Source organism: Apostichopus japonicus, chromosome 6, assembly GCF_037975245.1.
Source record: "Apostichopus japonicus isolate 1M-3 chromosome 6, ASM3797524v1, whole genome shotgun sequence".
Classification (NCBI taxonomy): Eukaryota; Metazoa; Echinodermata; class Holothuroidea; order Aspidochirotida; family Stichopodidae; genus Apostichopus; species Apostichopus japonicus.
Window position 1 is genome coordinate 13695001 of NC_092566.1, and position 17167 is coordinate 13712167.

Here is a 17167-nt window from a genome sequence, read left to right on the forward strand (position 1 = left end):
ATTTTAATATCAAACCATTCAATTTTGTTTCATGAATAACAATAAAACGATGATTTTAAAACTATTTGCCTACTCTTCTTAGAACTTTACCTAAAATCGGCAATCAACATGAAAGGAAAGTAATACATTATACGGCTATAAATTATTTTATACATTAAACCTCCCAATGATTGAAGGGGTGGGGGGGGGGTGAGGCTGGTATAGTGAGTCCCTTTAATTATAGTTCACAGCGGACCACCCCAGGCCATTCCAATGAATTAATATAGGTTATGTCACATGAATGATATATGGGTGAATGGATGGATAGATTGATATATAGTTTAATATATATTTCTTGTCAGTGGTATAATTTAATTTATTGTACGTCATTGCTGATCATAGGGAAGAGTACGCATTATTTCTGTTTTTGACATAAATTTCCTTTCCCGAAATATGTATAGATTACATCAATGCTAATGTACAAAGATACACAGCGAAGTGAATCCTAATACGTTAAAGTCACAAAATATAAGGCTTAGCATGGTTCATGACGTTTATAATTACACACCCACCGTAAATGTCGATCCAACTAATGCATACACTTCAATATCATTAAGTACACACACTATAGCGACTGCGCATTAACATAGCATGGCGTTCATAACATAATTTAATAACGTTTCTCAAGTGCTAAGGCGCAAATATTTACTTTAAACAGTAACAATATGTAGTGAACAAATAAGTCAAATGGCTTTATCTTATTCATAAAAAGTGGATAGAGATAGAAAACGAGGTCAACTCGCAGGCTACTTCTGTCAACAGCTTGACTTGCAGTAGCAATGCGGCCAACATTTAGATTTCTGCTCATTTATAAAAAAGACGAGGCTATAGGAAGTGTCCTACTGAGTGTTAATTAAGTCACACACAGTCTCAGCATAATTGGCTGATGTTATTAGCATTGGAAGAACGTTACTGTTTGTTACAGTTTTGAGGTTAATAGTGTTATTTCGTTTGAGTTAGGAGAAAACGTGTTTCGAATTTTTCCAATCGATTTTTAAAATCTAATTTTGGCTTAGGGCACACAGTATTCTCTGAAAAAAAGGCTCTTTCACTTTTGTCACAAAAATCCTTTAAAAGAATTTTTCAGTGGCTGTATATGCTGGAAATGGTATTTCCGTTGCCCCCAAAAAATGATAATTTTATAGGATGTCACAATCTTAATGCCAAATGAGTTTTCAAAGTAAAACTCTTTGAATGTGTGATTTCGTCGGGCTATATTTACAGATTATAAAGTTTTGCAAATGTGTGCATTACATAGTGAAAACAAACTGACTAACGAAATTGACAAAAGATCCCTGTTTGATGAGAGTGAATTTAACTCTAAGAAAGAATCATCTTCTTACACACTCGGAAAAATTGACACTCTTTAGAATTAAGACTCCGCGGAAATCGGACAAATAGTGTTTAAAAAAGGTGTATACCAAAAACAATATGATACAGTCGTTCCTTGGGATCAATGACCGCGTGTTAATGATTTTTATATCTGTACATGCGAGAACGCAACCAAACATACCAGAACCCCATTTTGACCTCAAAACCACAACTAATATTGCACGTAACTACTAAAAATCAATATGCTAAGAGGACTACTATAGCTCTATATCATGCTTTATAAAGTAGCACACGTTAGCATCAGATTGAAAAATTAAATAATGATTTCTAATATCGTAAACCGTCAATGTCTGTCATTGATATACGTGCGACAAAGAAAAAGAAAGATAATAAAAATAAAAAGCATATACCTGCATGGTGATGAAACTCGTGTGTCATCAACTATTTCTACTAGACTGATCTTGTCTTCAGGTGTGTTTAGATTGAAATTTTAGTTCTTATAGGATTGAATAGACTGTATTTTAAGTTATCAACTAAACAATTATTTCGCAACCACACTCGCGAGAAAAGATTTTTAAACGGCAAAATGTATAAAGAACCTGGCATTTTAATTGTAGGGGGATCTCCATCAAGTACAGATTAAGCTGAAAACTGGAGAATAGTAATTCAGTTAATTGGAACAATGAACCGTCAATAGGAGAACAATGAGCAGTGGGATGAACTGAAGAAGATGATCATAGGGCTGCTGGAGAAGAGAACAGGGGTACTGCAGGAGGTCAAATAAACAGAGAAGAAGAACTGCTGGAGAGCTTCATGTGGAGATCAAGGGAGTGAATGGGGATTAAGGAGATTAGAAAAATGGGGGCTTGGAACAAATAAATACTTGAGTGCGTATAGACATGATGTATATATGTGGTGAGTGCAGAAGAGGAGGGGAATAGGTGGGTGAGCAAAAACAAGAAATAAGTTTTGATTTATGTTAACGACAGGCATCAATCGTTATGCTGTATGGGTTTTACTGAGACCAATGGTCTTCTTGATTATCATGTCAGTCATAAATATTAAATATTACCAATGATGTGATTTATTAAAGACAAGTCTGAGAAGTTGCCTTAATATGTTTTAACGTATAATTTTTGGAATCAGATAGTAAACCGCCGGTAGGAAACTGTGATAATTTAAGATAAGGACAAGACTTAATCTACATGGAAAACGTGTTGTACACGTTCTTCGCTCAAGCGAAATGTATAAGGCCTCGTTTGAAGACATTTTAAACAGTCTCCCGAGGCAGAACACTTAGGCTCCAGAGAAGGAGTCGTTCTCAAGAAATTGAAGGGGTCTAACGAAAGGACAATATCTCAAAATAAAATATAACTAACAATTTAAAACATAGTGCTTATTTATAGACCTAAAATATTTTATGCCGATGCAGGGTAGAAAGTTGTCAAGTCAGTCTCCATCACGATTTACGTGACTAATCTTCCGCTAAACAAAAGTAACAAGAAAAGGTTGTTATAATTTCTGAAGTATATTTAAAAGAAAATCAAACTATACATCCAAGAGAGAAGTTTTCTGTTTCTCGGGGATTTGATCAAAAGTAGGGTGATTCATATGTCATTTTTAGATCATTTTGTTGTCTGTAAACTTTTCCGAAGACAACTACAATGCGATATGAATAAATGGAATGCAATATAATGCAAGACAAGCTTCGCGTAGTCAACTCCACATCACCACGCGCTACGCATCATTGTACAACGTGATTGATACCTTACAATGTAATAAAATACCTCCTCACGTACACATGAAATTATCTACTATTTAATAACAACTAGAATAATCTATTATATTATTTAATAACACCTAGAATAATCTATTATATTATTATATAACATCGCTTAATATCCTCACTGTGGTAGTCTCCCATAGTTTGAGATAAAGCATCAATAATGACACTTATAGTGTAGGTTTATGATGTGAATTAACGCCACTTGGAATGGTCGCATCCAATACGATATATATATATATATGTATATATATATATCTATATCTATATCTATCTATCTATCTATATATATATATATATATATATATATATATATATATATATATATATAAACAGCATGCGGAGGCCATTAACCCCTACAACATCATCAGTGCGTGGGTGTAGTATAACGAACAACTTAGTGGGAGATCATTTGTACGAAAAATTGCTGTGAATTTTAAGGATGTTTCTTGGAACTGTTCATGTCAATAACGACAGAAATGATATTTTAAATGATGTCCTCGAAACCAATACATCGAAGTTCTTTAATAATTGACATTGTTGCACACACTTTACTCATAACTGATACAATCTTATTGAGCAAAAAAACAAACCAGAAAACATAGTACAGCCTACGCACAATGTGACAACACGTAATTATATACCTGCAAGCATGGAACTCACCGTTATTAAATTTTCCTTTTTGTTTTTAAGTTTGGATTGACCTATGTTTCCTTCTTTTTTGTCTTGTAAGACTACAATATCTAATAATGAAGAGAATAAACATGCCTGAAAGACTCGAAAAACTCGTTAGGCTTTTAATTGAGTTAAATATGCACGCTACTTTGGTCTGGTATTGATTTATTACGACAAACAAAATAAGACAAATGGGCAAGTTCGGAATGGGGAAGAACAATATTTGTTTGTTTTTGTAGAATCGAATGGAGAGAACAGCATTAACATATGTTAGAGTGTGCAGTGGGTAAACCAGGAATAAACATGTGAACGTGAATGTGTATGGTGGGAGGCGGTGGTTATATATATTACATAACCAAAAGTGTAGGTATTGCCTACAGTATTCCTAGAGGATTATAACAGAAATACGAATGGTTGTTAATAAGTTAAATCACTTTGCCTCTGTAACTAAGCTATACCTTAACCAGCTAGGCATATAATTACATAATAAATGTAGGTTATGGTAATCACATAGTATAGGAGAATGCTGAGAGCCTGAGTGATGACATTTCACGGTCTTCAGAGGACAGTAAGTATAAGACACAATCGTTACGTCCTAAGACATGTGACTAAACGCACACATTCCTATACTGATCCCTTGGGGGGGGGGGGAGGGTCTCGCAGCGGCCAAGTCTTCGGAATATCATAATTATTACCAAGACATTTCAATATTACAACATTTTAAAAATTTCATTTACAAAATCCCTAACAACCAATAAGCATAAGGATACGTTTGAGTTTTGTAATTCTAGAAACGTTTCTATTAATTTAAAATTAAAACTATCAAACTAATATCATCACTGTTAACGTTGTGTATACAACAAGAATCTTGCTGGAATGTTGAGCAGGGAGTTATTCTATAACAACTCCCTGGTTTGAGGCAGTAAATACATACATACATAGTTCGGTAATATATTCAAATGAATCGTCATGCTGAACTAGACACGAAGCAGTGGATAAAGTCGCAATATAAGGGACTTGGTGTGAGAGTGTATGCATTATACTGTGAACATTATACTGTGAACCAATTGATTTTCGTGCCAACAGTCTATCAAAATATTCATTGCAAAACCTGGGGAAATGTCATGATGGAAAATGACTTCCGAATCACTCAGTTGATAACTGAAAAGGCCGCAAGACCTTTAGAAAATTTAGCAAAAGCATAAGCTGGCGTTGTTTCGTGAAGGATTGCAATGTGTAACGTGTCAATATATAGTACGCCATCTAAAAGCTCATATCGCTTTAAGACAAATTTAAAAACGTAAAATCATTAAAACTTTGATCAGAATCCAAAACTGTTTCAACGAGCATTCCGAATGAGAGGTAACAATTTAGGTATAAACCTTAACAGAATATAATTCAATGTGTTATAATAATGGACAAAAGCTGTAACTTGGGTACAAGACTCGCACGGCAGTTTCTTTCTAAGTCTACTAAATGTTGCACGTATGTATACGTCGTACGATATGTTACCCTCTAATTATTTCGTTTGTTAGTTAGTTTAACCTTTAGCTGTTATCTGGAACGTCACATCTGAACTCGAGTCAGAGACATTCAACTTTACCAAAAGCTGAATCACCAGACCATGAAACATCAAAGACGTTGACATTTCATCCAATGAGACGGATCCGAAGAACTTTCTTTTACAATATATCATAGCTATATTATAAATTAATAAGATAGTTGTAGAAATTCCAATGGCTTGATATTATGCATGCAAGACACCTTCTTTATAAAAAAAGGTGTTTTCTTATCTAGCAAGATTAAGGTAGAAAGTGGGGGCGGGGGATGTGTTACTAATTAAAATTCAATATGTTGATGAATTTCAATATTGATGAAAACTACCTCTTTGGTAGATAAGGCACATTAGTGTATTCTGGATCCACTAAATCTTACATATATGTATACCATACGATAAAGTACCCTCTAACTGAAGAGAGGCGTTTTTTTCAGTTTAAATATATCTTTTTTTGGTGTTAACTAGTTAAGATTCGCGTCACAGAATTTGAGCACAAGCTCAATCATCAGACCATGGAATATAAAAGACGTCGTTGACATTTCATTGAATGAGACTGATACGAAGTGCTTTCTTGTACAATATGATTAAAGGGACATATAACGAACTCATATGACTGGTCCTCAAATTTCAATACTTTACAAAGCTATGTTCTTAACCTTTTAATTTCTTAACATATTTGGGTCTCATGAACAAGCTATATTTTTATATTAAAATATCTTTAATTTTTGTTTTGTTCAGTCATATTTTTTATGAAGTTATATGTTAACTTACAAGCAACTAAGATAACTCGATCGGCAGTAATGTGTCGATGGGTGGTTTGAATCTATGTTTTATTGTCCACACTTATTATATGTTGCAGTAATGTGTCGATGGGTGGTTTGAATCTATGTTTTATTGTCCACACTTATTATATGTGGCAGTAATGTGTCGATGGGTGGTTTGAATCTATGTTTTATTGTCCACACTTATTATATGTTGCAGTAATGTGTCGATGGGTGGTTTGAATCTATGTTTTATTGTCCACACTTATTATATGTTGCAGTAATGTGTCGATGGGTGGTTTGAATCTATGTTTTATTGTCCACACTTCTTATATGTGGCAGTAATGTGTCGATGGGTGGTTTGAATCTATGTTTTATTGTCCACACTTATTATATGTGGCAGTAATGTGTCGATGGGTGGTTTGAATCTATGTTTTATTGTCCACACTTCTTATATGTGGCAGTAATGTGTCGATGGGTGGTTTGAATCTATGTTTTATTGTCCACACTTATTATATGTGGCAGTAATGTGTCGATGCGTTGTTTTAATCTATATTTTATTGTCCACACTTATTATATGTTGCAGTAATGTGTCGATGGGTGGTTTGAATCTATGCTTTATTGTCCACACTTCTTATATGTGGCAGTAATGTGTCGATGGGTGGTTTGAATCTATGTTTTATTGTCCACACTACTTATATGTGGCAGTAATGTGTCGATGGGTGGTTTGAATCTATGTTTTATTGTCCACACTTATTATATGTGGCAGTAATGTGTCGATGGGTGGTTTGAATCTATGTTTTATTGTCCACACTTCTTATATGTGGCAGTAATGTGTCGATGGGTGGTTTGAATCTATGTTTTATTGTCCACACTTCTTATATGTGGCAGTAATGTGTCGATGGGTGGTTTGAATCTATGTTTTATTGTCCACACTTATTATATGTGGCAGTAATGTGTCGATGGGTGGTTTGAATCTATGTTTTATTGTCCACACTTCTTATATGTTGCAGTAATGTGTCGATGGGTGGTTTGAATCTATGTTTTATTGTCCACACTTCTTATATGTGGCAGTAATGTGTCGATGCGTTGTTTTAATCTATATTTTATTGTCCACACTTCTTATATGTGGTGTGTGAACATAGATATTCTTAAAGAAACAAGGAGGTTGTTCCTCTCGGAATATTTGATACTTGAAAGTGCAAATGCAGTTGGTCTGCTTTCTTCAGTGCGAGAGGGGGGGGGGGTGAGGGGAAGCCATGGGCGTCAACAGGTGGGGGACGGGGGGACATGTCCCCCCCCCACTTTCAAAAGTGGAGGGGATATCATATCATTTGTCCCCCCCACGTTTCAGAGCAGTTATTAAAAAAATCACATGCATATGCGCGATTTTCTATCACAATTGCTGAGCTGATTCAAGTAGAATCTAACTTAAGAATCATTATCAATAAATTGCACTGGAAATTAGAACAGTGCTTGGCCCTTTATCCCCCTTCCTCTGATATTCACCCTCCCCGCTTCGTCCGAGACCTCTGATAAAAGTTTGTGCGATGTTTGAACGATGTTTTAGAGTGTTTTGTGGAAGCACCCCTTCTCGCCAGAAATGGAATTCCCCTTGCCCTACACTGTGAATCAGAGAAAACGACGCATTTCAACTTGAAAACAAGTCGAAGACCCCACCAGGAAGGTAATATCATATATTTTAGGCCCTACAGACAGTATTCTGCCTGTATGCAGGGTATTATATGATACCAAACTACCGAAAATATTTCGTTTGAGATGGACGCTGTGTAATTCGTCTCCCTTGGTGTCAGAACGGCATCTTTCTACCAGTACTTTCTGTCGGAATTTAGTTTTGTGAGACAAAATTTCTCCTCACAGATCAGGTTCTGATGAAACTAAAAACGACTCAGGAAGGCCGTCTCCTGCGATCTAGGGGGTCTTATGTACCCAAAAGTTTCTGGTACGCTACGCGCCAACCAATGGTGGCGCTCCGCTTAGATAGTATAGTGTCCCCCTCACTTTCTGAAACCTGCTGACGCCCATGGGGGAAGCAATGGTTCAGTCGGGGACTTTATACATTCAATCGGGGAAGAATCAGACCACTGATACGGGTTTATAAACCTCCTTTATCAACCTCACACAAAATATAAATGTTAGTTTCTTGGACAATCTTGCGTTTAGAGTTAATTATAGACCTAACATATCATATGATTATGCCTCAAATGCACCAGTTGACAAATTCTTCCGGTCAAAGACACCCATATATAGAAGTCTCCTTCAACGACCCAAGTGATACACCCCTCCTTTATGAAAATTTCTTTCGAATCTGACACATCTAAAAACAATCGGGTACACACACATTTAAAATCCTGAGCACGTCCCTGATTACGTTCCCTGCGTGGACTTTACTTTCACTGACTAGAACCAGATACCACAGTTATACAATTGCATGTATTAACTTCAATTCTCAGAACACCTCTCTTTCAATATTCTTTTTTTATTTCTAAGAATATTTTTGAGGGGAAACATACGTCTCCAGTTTCAATCGTTCCCTGCTCAGAATATCTACCTTATTTGCACATATTACAAAAAAACAAGAAAAAAACAACGAGTGAAAACTACAATTTCCCGTATAATGTACATGTAGAAGGTCTTATATAAGTTATGAGTAATTAAAAATCAGCAGTAAGTTCTTGTTTGTTCTTATTCGACTAATGTTTTTCATTCGAATTCTTGCTTGTTATTTAGGTTATGTTATTTTTACTTTTGTTCTTGCAAGTTTGACCATACTATACTTAGATGTACAAACTATACGCAAAGATGGTTTGAATAAGGAATGAAAAAAATAGAAGAATATTATGCAATACCAGCGGTTTCATTATTTGTTTACAGCTTTCTAGTCCGTTTTGTGCTGCTAATAATCTTTATAAATAGCAGCAACTGGATTGAGTGGCCCTTAACCCAAGTGACCAGTATGCCTTACATCTTAGAAAGATGTGAATTATTCCTCACTGCAGTTATCTTTCTCGGTCGGCTGATTAAACTTATCGATACAATTTAAAGCACGTGGCATATATGAAGTCAGACACTTTTATTTTAATTAGTTTGTGTGAAATAATAAATTATTTTGATTCTATTACACGAAATCGGAATCTCTTCTTAGACACTAAACAGCTGTCTAGCTTGAATATAATAATAATAATAATATGAGGATATTTTCTAGAATTACAATCGTTTCAGTATTTTTTTCTTTGGACCTCGCCCGTATGTTGTTGTTTTTAGTGATGAGGTAAATATTTTGACCATAGAGACAAAAATAGTACATCGTTCGAAAGGTGAAGTTTTGAAATAAAGGATTTGGAATGACGGGGCAATTATGAAGAAACTTTAATGAAGTATACTTTGTCGGCTAATTGAATTGTTCCACCAGTTTATGTGGAACGCATAACATATTTTTCGGAAGCACCACTCAAAAACGCTAACATAATTTTAACACGTGTTCTAATAAAGTTACACGTAGGGCAAGTTATAATGCGCAATAAAATTAATTATAGGTTACACTGCGTGCACGCACTCTAAGGGAGAGATATGAACACATGATACTTAAAAGCATTTCATTAACTCGATGGGAACATTTTTTAATACAGTATAACTCTATGCTAATCTCGTGTGCTTATACTATTAAAAAGGTGGGGTAAAAGTTTACGTAGTAATTTCACCTCCTCTCTACACTACGCCCATTTGATTTCGCCCTCGGGTGTTAACATTCAAACCATCGCAAAGGCGAGAAGGTATGCAAAATATGATGATGAATTATTTAAATTGAACCACCGTATCACATAACGACTATTTTCAAATGATAATCTAGGCTGTAAGGGTATTGTATAAATACATTTATCATTGCAGTTAGGCCTTGGTTTCAAACTGAAGCTTGAATTCACATGTCTAAATATATCCTTAATTCATGTGCGACTATCTTCGTCTGAATATATACCACATATCTCCACGTGGCATTTTATTATCCGCCTTTAACTTTGGAGCCAGTCATCATAGCGGATTAAACCAATCAAATTTACGGGCTCTAGGGCTGGAGCGGAAGAAATATTACATCCACCGGAAATCCATTTCAGTGCAACTTGATATGTTTATATCTCCGGTTTACGCCCTCGAACGAAATGCTAACGGTGTACGTAGCATTTTGCAAAACATATATATTACTAGCAATTTGAAATCAAATGCTTTCTAAATTTAGAAAGCGCCTGACGTCACAGGGTATATGCAAACAATCCCGAATTCATTCTTTATATTCATACATTCATCACAACATTCATATTTCTGCATTCCGTCTGTTATATATCATTCTGATAATGGTGCATGACATTACTTTAGCTCCTTCATAATTATTTTGTTGTTGCCAAAGATGCAATGCGGGAAGAAGGTGGGGAACGGGAAAGGCGGAGTGTGAAAGAGGGAGGGCTGGGTGGGTGGTTGCATGGGGGGGGGGGCACATAACCGTTGCGTATTAGGATTGTTCATTGCAACATAACTATTAAGGCATTCAATTGATACACAAAACTAAGCTTCTCTCGAGTTATATTGTACATATTTGCAATTAATGTAATTTTGTTCTTGTTTGTTTTATGAAATCGTTATCAACGTGTTAAGGAATATTTGATGTTTTCAAATATAAAGCACAAATGTATGTCAATTATTAAACAAAGAAAGCATAATTTAAGAAACTTAACCTTTAAAAACACTGTTTTAAATGAAACATTTAGCCATTCAGGATCACCTTGTTTGACTGCTCCGATGGTAAGAAACACTCTTAGCAAATTCTTCATTATCTTAATTGCAATCGGTTGTATGTAACCTTAGAACATAATTACTTTGCTCATGGACACTTATCCATGGCTAGAATTGATTTTTCCAGTATGTTGTCTACGTTCAATATATTTATCTTTCTGTGACATTGGCAGAATATCAAATCCCGCCTTGAACACATTCACTGTTGACTTTATCAAGTACCTATACGTTAATGAATATAATCCGTCAACTCATAAAGCATCTTCACATGAAGCCGGAACTATCATCAGTAGGTTATCTTATAGCGGCAACCTGAATAAGGTGAACATTTTCATCAATGTATTAATGAGCTGTAGAAGTTCCGCTCGAAGGAGATTTAATTACAAATTTGAATCTAGTTTTCAAGGGTAGACATAAATTGATCTATATGGTTGATAACAAATAATTGTGAAAGGTGTTAAGTTTAAAGATTATTGTTAATGTAACTGTAGTTCAGAAAGAACTAAAATATAGCCTACAAGTTTGTTTCTGAAGGCTACCATAAAATCGTTACTACATTCTACCAGAAAACGGCAGGGCCTTAACCAAGCCTCTTAGGCAGTACACTTTTGAGGCTTTGAGAACATGACGAAAATGTTTTTTTGACACCCGTGACAATTTTGAGTCAACAGAGTAGGCAACAACAGCAAACCAAATTTCTATTTATCTTTTTAATCTTAGAGAATTGTTCGACTAACAGGAAATGTATTGTTATGAAAGATCCATTTATATATAAGTACATTTCTCTTTGATTATTAGATAGAGCCCCTGAAATTAGTTTATTTACGATCAGTGATGTAGGCCTGTACTATCACTAAACTAAGTATGACTACGGGCGTCAATGTAGCTTTAGCATAAACTTATACTGCCAGATTTGAGCTATGATCAACAAGGAGCAAGTTATTACAAACACGTAAAACATTATTAACTCTTACAACAAGTGCCATGTCCAGTCACTATCTTCGTCTTATCATGCTGAAAGAGCTGTGTTTGCTTGATATGGTTGTTTAAAAGACATGTTAATGGAATATAAAATACTCCAAAATACAAATAAAAAAGTCCTGCTTTTAATACAAGATACAAAACTCATGACTCACTTTTATATTACAACCTACAATAATACCTGCATTTCCAAAGAGGTCAGAATGGCGTAATGGAGAATTACGATGTTTACATTGCTTGATAAATAAGGAAAAATCACATGCAAATGCGACGTTTGTCCTATTAAGTCTGTACGAACGGGCGAATCATGTGCAATTCATTACACGTTTCCTCTTTATGACAGTTTCTTATCAATGGGAAGGTCATAAAGAGAAATGTAAACACCGGAAGAACTCATACATGCAGTTAAAGGTCTACCATTCTCTCGTTTGACATACAAATATACACAAGTATGGCGTGCGATGTTTAAAATATCCATGTTTCCTGAGCAATACGAGTTGATTTTCTACAGAGGAATTGTGCTTTGCAGAAGCATGAGCTTAGATTGATGTCATTTACCACCAGCTTTGCATGACGGAATGGGATGCTGTGATTGTGCTGTTTATGAAAGACTGTAAACACACGACTCACAAATCTGTCAATATACAGCAAACATTTATCCGTGTCTTTGTGTCTGTCTAAAATTACGTAACATAACCAACCTCAGAAAGAATAGTAAATCTATATATATATATATATATATATATATATATAATGATATATCTCAACAACGTACGTAATGGATGAAGTACATATGCCCTTTGAAATTCTTAACGATAAGTAGCTCATCAAGATACTAAGTGCTTTCAGATCATTGCTTCCTGTTTGGCTTGTTTACACATTCAAGATAAATTTCCGTCGTTCGTCACGTCTTGGCTTTCTTAATTTAATATCGTCTTCGAAGGTCCGCAACAGATAATCGCTTTTGCAAAGATCCAGCTGCATAAACAACACTACAGTGTAGGCTTTCCCTTTTTTGCCAAATGATTAATTACTTACAACACGGCGCCTTAAATGCAAACATAATGACTTGACCCAAGTTTGAAAAGAAGCACAAGATGACTACCTCAATTGGGACGGAGAGGTTTTCTGTTTTGATGTTTTAGGTTTGTAGGTTCCATTGGGAAATCCATAGTAGTAGCATTGCAGAACTTTTTTGATTAAAGAGTGATGTTTCTGCTGACAAATATGTAACGAAGGCATATGATGAACACAATGCAAAGTGACAAGAAAATGAGTTATTTTTAAATAAATTCAATGTCGCTATTAATTTTATAAGCTGAAGAATACATCAAGATTTGATCGTTGCCTTAGGTAGCCTCATACTAAATTCAGCCCTTTGTCATCAAATTACCATATTGTCTCCAATGTTATTGCTCAAACCGAGAATTCGCAGGAAACCTTAAAGTATATATATAACTGATATAGATCCACGACTACTTAACTTTTCTTCAAAGTTGAAAACTTTTACATTACATTAGACCAAATTTCCTCTTTTACCTTTATTTATCTGTGTTATTTATATATATATATTTCAAAAGTGATTCATTATTAATGATTGGTGGTTACAAATGTTATATGCTTTATGACTGTCTTTAAGGGCATTTGAACAACTGTTGTTGATATTGGAACTAAATAAAAGACTTCTGATTTGATGTGATGGATCATTTCAAAGAAATATTCAAAAGGTACAACATTTATATAAATCACTTCTTTCTTCACAACAAGTTATTATAACTCAAAGGGTTTCTGTTGTTTCTATAGACTTGTACCTCGTGACGTTATTCCAATAAATATTTACCACGATAAGAAACATGAAATTGCTTCTTATTGGTGTGAATCGCATGCATGTAAAAGAGCTGTACTAATAGAAACTTCCATACGATATGCTAAACCTTATTTTGTCATTATTTCAAACACACCTTGACTAGACTTATTTTAATTGACAATCTGCTTCGATCATAGGATGTGAAAGTCGTGCCTTGTCGTAATATTGACCAACATCAACTCAAATGATGTTATTTAAAACGTTTAACTCTATATTTACTGATATAATAACTGATGTAGAAATGAAGCCATATTGCTGGCATTGCCCTCCATCTCAGTACCTATATACAGTACTTCGTGTGATTTATTCCACTAGGTTTTACGAGTATTCATCTATATTTAATAATCATGCAATTAAGATTCTCATCAACAATCTCCCAAGGCTTTGATAAATTTTATAGACGTCCCTAGATATCTCAAGTCTACAACCTTTTTATTTATTTTTTGTTGTACCTTGTTCGATCATGTGTAAAGTAAAGATTAGAGTCTCCGGATAATTTACCTTGTTACCATTAGACAAATAATTTATTGTATAAGTTTTTACAAATTTATAACAAAAAGGAAAGAAACGAGGAAGAAAATGGTCTGTGGCTGAGTTGGATCAAGGTTTGTGAGTATGTGGGTATGTGTGGAGGGGGGGGGGGGGGTGTTGAGTTTTCTTCAGATTTAAATGTTAATACTTAATAATGTTCGGTTCACACTTGCATATATAGCCTTATACATAGAAAATGGATATTAGTGTAATTGACATTGCAGTGGCTTTTAGGATGCTCTCAAACATTACAAACAACAATATACAACTATATATAGAACAATATACAAGTAAGGAATATATCCTAATATGTAACAACGACAGATATGTTACAAACTATATAGGTGTAAATGTGGGTAATCCATGCAGTTGCAGATCTCATCTTAAAGTTTGGTCTCATCATCGATGTCTCATGATGTCATCATCTCGGAGGCACATCGATCATCATATACTCAACAGTTTGAAGTATATGAGTCTTGGACTCTCTGGTCTCATGACCTTTGACACTCTAAGTTAATCAATATGCTTGAAACAACTGCGTACAATAGTTACTCATTCAAACAGTCATTACTTCCTATTTTGGGATCCTGACAATGTTATTTGTCATGTTGACATAACAGCCAAAAAATAAAAGGCGTTTTGAACCTTTGCCCTCCCTTGATCAAAATTGTTTTCCCTTAATTACTGTACTACTAATAAATTTACTGTTAACTTGCAGAGGCTGATGGTTCAGATTTGTTGTCCATATTGTCATTTTCGTAGGCGCGTCAAAGACAAACTGCTGTGTTTTGTTTAATTGACCTTTGACATTTCATCTAATAAGACGATACCCATTAAGTTTTTAAGTCAATTTTGAGGTGAGGGTTCAAAGGTATGTGTGTTTGTTCACACACATACACACACACCTTTGAACCCTCACCTCAAAATTGGTAAGTCAATACCATCTTATACTGTCACTTTAAGGTACCACCCCCACCCCCCCCACAAATTAAGTCACACCTACCTACCAAGTTTCAGTACTGTGACTTGAGGTGCGTGTGGAGCAGCAATTTTGTACCATTTTGTAAATGTGTTGAAGTAAATAGCTATGAGTGTAGGTGTAAAAGATGATATATACCAAAGACTAATAAATGTTGATTGTAACACTCTATCAGGTAAATGTGTTGTAGTAAATAGCTATAGGTATATATGTGTAAAAGATGATACCTACCAGAGACTAATCAATGTTGATTGTAACACTCTATAGATTAAAGGTGATGTAGTAAATAGCTATAGGTGTATAGGTGTAAAAGATGATATCTACCAGAGACTAATTAATGTTGATTGTAACACTCTATAGACTAAAGGTGATGTAGTAAATAGCTATAGGTGTATAGGTGTAATAGATGATATCTACCAGAGACTAATCAATGTTAATTGTTACACTCTATTAAGTACATGTGTTGAAGTAAATTGCTATAGGTGTAGGTGTACAAGATGATATCTACCAAAGACTAATCAATGTTGATTGTAACACTCTATCGGTTAAAGGTGATGTAGGAAATAGCTATAAGTGTAGGTGTAAAGGATGATATCTACCAGAGACTAATCAATGTTAATTGTTACACTCTATTAAGTACATGTGTTGAAGTAAATTGCTATAGGTGTACAAGATGATATCTACCAAAGACTAATCAATGTTGATGGACACTCTATCGGTTAAAGGTGATGTAGTAAATAGCTATAAGTTTAGGTGTAAAAGATGATATCTACCAGAGACTAATCAATGTTAATTGTTACACTCTATTAAGTACATGTGTTGAAGTAAATTGCTATAGGTGTAGGTGTACAAGATGATATGTACCAGAGACTAATCAATGTTGATTGTAACACTCTATAGATTAAAGGTGATGTAGTAAATAGCTAGAGGTGTATAGGTGTAAAAGATGATATCTACCAGAGACTAATCAATGTTAATTGTTACACTCTATTAAGAACATGTTGAAGTAAATAGCTATAAGTGTAGGTGTACAAGATGATATGTACCAAAGACTAATCAATGTTGATTGTAACACTCTATCAGGTAAATGTGTTGTAGTAAATAGCTATAGGTATATATGTGTAAAAGATGATATCTTATTAAGTAATTTTTACTGTGTAAGTTTTATATGAAGATACCTTCTGATATATACATCTGCCAAGTGTTACGTCAGTTACAAACACACACGAATATAAATATATATTTTTATCTCTTGGTCTGCCCTTTACAGAACTAAACGTTTGATGTAAATTGTGGACTTGAAAACCACTTCGATTTAAGAGCAACACTAAAGCCACATTCAGAACACTCATGCCTCCATTATCCTTTGCAACGAATAATATAATTTCATTAATATTCTGGGGAGGAATATCCAGTTTGAAGTATTATGATATATGAGATTGTGTGTAGGTAGGTAATGTTGACACATGGCTAATTATATTGTACGTGCCTCCTAGTGGCCTTTACTCCCACACACCTCTCAACCATTCATCCTAAGACAGTAACTTGAGAAAGTAAAACGTAAACGTGTTTTGAAGTGCGAAGATCATTCATCCATGCATAGGCTCCTCGGCCTTGAGATTCTGTTGCCTTACTCGCGTGAGGTCTCGTAATTACCATGCGATTTATAAATTAGTCACCAATGTTCCCTCCAAGTTTATCATTTATTCAGCATGTAACGTGTCATATTTCGCACAACTCATGAGTCTACATAGAGACGGTACCTGGAACAACGAGTTCATAACTCTCGACTCCTCTCCTTGCCCACAGTTGTCATCAGACCTGGACAAACCTGCTTCTATAGCAAAGCATCGAA

The 17167-nt window shown here is 34.9% G+C and overlaps 2 protein-coding genes across 3 annotated transcripts in view; both read right to left on the reverse strand.

The window, feature by feature from the left end:
• Positions 1-17167, reverse strand: part of LOC139969043 (synaptotagmin-15-like) — a 121773-nt gene that overhangs the window by 98452 nt on the left and 6154 nt on the right. The window lies entirely within an intron of this gene.
• LOC139969276 (uncharacterized) overlaps positions 1-17167 on the reverse strand; it is a gene marked incomplete at its 3' end in the record, with an annotated part of 33580 nt that overhangs the window by 2587 nt on the left and 13826 nt on the right. The gene's annotated exons all lie outside the window — the stretch shown is intronic.